Source organism: Arachis duranensis, chromosome 4, assembly GCF_000817695.3.
Source record: "Arachis duranensis cultivar V14167 chromosome 4, aradu.V14167.gnm2.J7QH, whole genome shotgun sequence".
NCBI lineage: Eukaryota > Viridiplantae > Streptophyta > Magnoliopsida > Fabales > Fabaceae > Arachis > Arachis duranensis.
In genome coordinates, this window is record NC_029775.3 from 46,137,449 (window position 1) to 46,142,382 (window position 4,934).

Below are 4,934 nucleotides of genomic sequence, written 5' to 3' on the forward strand. Positions count from 1 at the left end.
AGGTTCAAAGAATTGACAAGGAAATGCCCACCAGACATGTTCCGTGACTGGGTGCAATTGCATATTTTCTATGATGGACTTTCTTATGAATCAAGGAAGGCTGTAGACCATTCATCAGGAGGTTCATTGAACAGGAAAAAGACTGTGGAAGAAGCCATTGAAGTGATTGAGACAGTGGCTGAGAATGAGTACTACTATGCTTCAGAGAGACACAACACTAAGGGAGTTATGGAGCTGAACCATGTTGATACAATTCTAGCCCAAAACAAGGTGTTTGCCAAGCAACTAGCAGAGCTCACCAGGAAATTAGACACAAAGCAAGTGGCTGCAATACACACACAAGATCAAGAGGAAGTAAGCACTGAAGGAGATGATTGGGAAGAGGCCAACTATGTGGGAAACCAACAAAGGCAATCATATGATCCACATTCCAACACTTACAACCCAGGATGGAAAAACCACCCAAAATTTGGATGGGGAAAACAGCAAACCCAACCACAAAACCACAAACCTTACAACCACAACCAACATAACAATTCCACATACCAAAACTCCAACCAAAGATCATACCAAACCACACAAAACACTTACTCCCAACCATCATATCATGGCCAAAATAATCAACCTGCCCAACCTAATCCGAACCAACAATTTCAAGATCAATTAAACAGGATAGAAGGAAGGTTAGTAAACATGGGTCAGGACATAAGTGAGTTGAAAAGCTTTAGGGAAGATGTGAGATCCACCTTAAGGAACCATGGTGAAAAACTCAAGAGGATGGAGTCTCAAGTAGGAGAGCTATCTCAAGGAGCTGCCATCCAGAAGCTAGAAAATCAAATTGTGTATTTGTCTAAGCAAACCCCTGGGCCAAGCGTTTCTCATGCTGCCAAGGCTATTGCAAGGGAAGAATGTAAGGCCATAACCTTCAGAAGTGGAAAGAAGCTAAAGGAGATCTCAAAGGAAACCACAGAGGATGAAGCAAAGGAAAATGTGAGAGACAAGGAACAGGGACAATCTTTTACACCGTCTGCAACAAAAGAAAAAGAAAAAGAGGTCCTGAAGCCTTATACACCTAAAGCACCATATCCTCAACATTTGATGAAAAGTGAAAAGGATGGCCAATTCTCCAGATTCTTGGAGATTTTCAAGAAGCTTCAAATCAACATTCCGTTTGCTGAGGCAATAGAGCAAATGCCACTCTATGCAAAATTCTTAAAGGAATTAATGACCAAGAAGAGAAGCTGGAGAAACGAGGAAACTGTGTTGTTAACTGAAGAATGCAGTGCCATCATTCAGCACAAATTGCCTCAGAAATTGAAGGATCCAGGCAGTTTCCAAATCCCCTGCATCATAGGAGAAGTCATGGTGGAGAAGGCCTTGTGTGACTTAGGGGCCAATATCAATTTGATGTCTCTAACAATGATGAGAAGAATAAAGATTGAGGAAGCCAAACCAACAAGAATGGCCCTCCAATTGGCAGATCGAACTTTTAAATTCCCTCATGGGATAGTTGAGGATTTGTTGGTGAAAGTGGGAGATTTTATATTTCCTGCCGATTTTGTGGTGTTGGATATGGAGGAAGAAGCCAAAGCTTCAATAATTCTGGGAAGACCCTTCCTGGCTACTGCTGGAGCCATCATAGATGTCCAAAAGGGTGAACTCACTCTTAGACTACATGATGAAAAATTGGTGTTTAACGTATTCAAGGCAATGAGCTATCCATCAGAATCACTAAAAGATTATGGATGAACCAATCATGATGGACAAGACAAACAAGATAGAATTGGAGGCTCCAAAGTTGGAACTGAAGACTTTGCCTCCAAGTTTGAAATATGCTTATTTGGGGGACAGCAACACATACCCAGTGATCATCAACTCAAGTTTGAATGAGGAACAAGAAGAGAAGTTAATCCAAATGCTGAAACAACATAAGGATGCTATAGGGTGGACACTTGCAGATCTCAAAGGAATCAGTCCTTCAATGTGCATGCACAAAATCCTACTTGAGGAAGGTGCAAAACTTTCAAGGCAACAGCAGAGAAGGCTGAACTCAACTATGAATGAAGTTGTCCAAAAAGAGGTGTTGAAACTATGGCAAGCAGGGGTGATTTACCTTATCTCAGACAACCCTTGGGTGAGCCCTGTCCAAATGGTTCCTAAGAAGGGAGGGGTCACTGTTGTGCCCAATAAGAGGAACGAATTGATACCCACACGGACAGTGACTAGCTGGCGTATGTGCATTGACTATAGGAAGCTCAATGAAGCCACCAGAAAAGATCATTTCCCACTCCCATTCTTGGATCAGATGCTTGAAAGGCTTGCAGGACATGCTTACTATTGCTTTCTGGATGGATACTCAGGCTATAATCAGATAGTAGTTGATCCAAGAGATCAAGAGAAAACATCATTTGTTTGTCCATATGGAGTTTTTGCTTATAGACGTATGCCCTTTGGATTGTGCAATGCACCTGCCACTTTCCAAAAATGCATGCTGTCCATCTTTTCAGACATGATCGAAAAGTTTATTGAAGTTTTCATGGATGATTTTTCTGTGTTTGGAAATTCTTTTCCTAGCTGCCTACACCACCTTGCCTTGGTGCTTAAGAGATGCCAAGAGACCAACCTAGTATTAAACTGGGAAAAGTGCCATTTCATGGTCACAGAAGGAATAGTCCTTGGCCATAAAGTGTCTAATAGAGGCATTGAGGTGGACAGAGCTAAGGTGGAACTCATTGAAAAACTACCTCCACCAAGTAATGTCAAGGCAGTTAGGAGTTTTTTGGGACACGCTGGCTTTTATAGAAGGTTTATTAGAGACTTTTCTAAAATAGCCAAACCTTTGAGTAACTTGCTTGTCTCTGATACACCCTTTGTATTTGATAAAAATTGCATGCTAGCATATGAACTTTTGAAGCAAAAACTTTCCTCTGCACCTATCATTGCCCCACCTGATTGGAACCTACCTTTTGAACTGATGTGTGATGCATCAGACCTTGCTATTGGGGCAATGTTAGGACAAAGGAAAGACAATTTGGTACATGTGATTTATTATGCCAGTAAAGTCTTGAATGATAACCAAAGGAATTACACAACCACTGAAAAAGAACTCTTGGCAATAGTCTTTGCATTTGACAAATTTAGATCCTATCTCATTGGGTCTAAAGTCATTGTCTTCACTGATCACTCAGCTTTAAAATACTTACTTGCTAAACAAGAATCCAAACCAAGACTTATTAGATGGGTTCTTTTGTTGCAGGAATTTGACATTGAAATCAAAGACAATAAGGGTGTAGAGAACAAGGTGGCAGACCATTTATCAAGAATACCATGTGAAGAAGGAAGCACACAAAGCACACATATAAATGAGTGCTTCCCTGATGAACAACTCATGGTAATTCACAAAGCACCATGGTTTGCAGACATAGCAAACTTCAAAGCCACTGGGAGTTTGCCGTTGGAATTTAACAAGCATCAAAAGAAGAAATTAGTAAATGATGCCAAATACTTCATCTGGGATGAACCATACTTGTTCAAAAAATATTCGGATGGCATACTCAGAAGATGCATATCAGAGGAAGAAGGAAGGGAAGTCTTATGGGACTGCCATGGCTCCACTTATGGAGGACAGTTTGCAGGAGAAAGAACAGCAGCTAAGGTGTTGCAGTGTGGTTTTTATTGGCCCACCATCTTCAAAGATGCAAAGGAACTAGTGAAGCACTGCCATGAATACCAGAAAGCGGGGAACCTGCCAAGAAGAAATGAAATGCCACAACAATTCATTCTGGAACTTGAATTGTTTGATGTATGGGGGATAGATTTCATGGGACCCTTTCCCACCTCATACTCAAATAATTACATTCTTGTGGCAGTAGACTATGTCTCCAAATGGGTTGAAGCAATAGCAACTCCAACCAATGATAATAAGGTAGTCATGAACTTCCTCAGAAAACACATTTTTTGCCGTTTTGGGGTTCCAAGAGCAATCATCAGTGATGGAGGAAGCCACTTCTGCAACAGACCATTAGAGGCATTGCTTCTAAAATATGGAGTCAAACACAAGGTAGCCACACCATACCATCCACAGACAAGTGGGCAAGCAGAAATATCTAATAGGGAACTCAAAAGAATCCTGGAAAAGACTGTGGGAACTTCAAGGAAGGACTGGTCGATTAAGCTAGATGATGCTCTTTGGGCATATAGGACAGCCTTCAAAACACCAATTGGAATGTCTCCTTACCAACTAGTATATAGAAAAGCTTGCCATTTGCCACTGGAGTTAGAGCACAAAGCATTTTGGGCCTTGAAACTCTTGAACTTGGACAGCAAAGCTGCTGGAGAAAGAAGGATGTAGCAAATTCAAGAGTTGGAAGAATTCAGAGCTGAAGCGTATGAGAATGCCAAAATTTACAAAGAAAGAGAAAAGAAGAAGCATGACAGCAACATAGCCCCAAGGAAATTTGAAGAAGGACAAAAAGTATTGCTCTACAATTCTAGGCTGAAGCTATTTCCAGGGAAGCTAAAATCAAGGTGGTCTGGACCATTCCTTGTCACCAAGGTCTCCCAATATGGACAAGTAGAAATCATGGAAGAAAAATCACAAAGAACCTTCACTGTGAATGGTCAAAGACTCAAACATTACTTGGGAGATGTGGAGGAGAAGGACAAGGTTAAATATCACCTCAACTGAGGAAGACAACCGTCAAGCTAGTGACGTTAAAGAAGCGCTTGTTGGGAGGCAACCCAAACTGAGGTAATACCCCTTTGCTGTTTCTTTTATTTGTTTTAATAAAAAGGTGAAATAGTTTCTGTGCATTGCAAAGAATTAAGTTTGGTGTTTCACACCAAACAATGAATTCGTGGATCAATAATTCAAAGAGGAATGTGTGACTCTAAGTTTGGTGTTCCACCATAAAGATCAACTGAACACAACAACC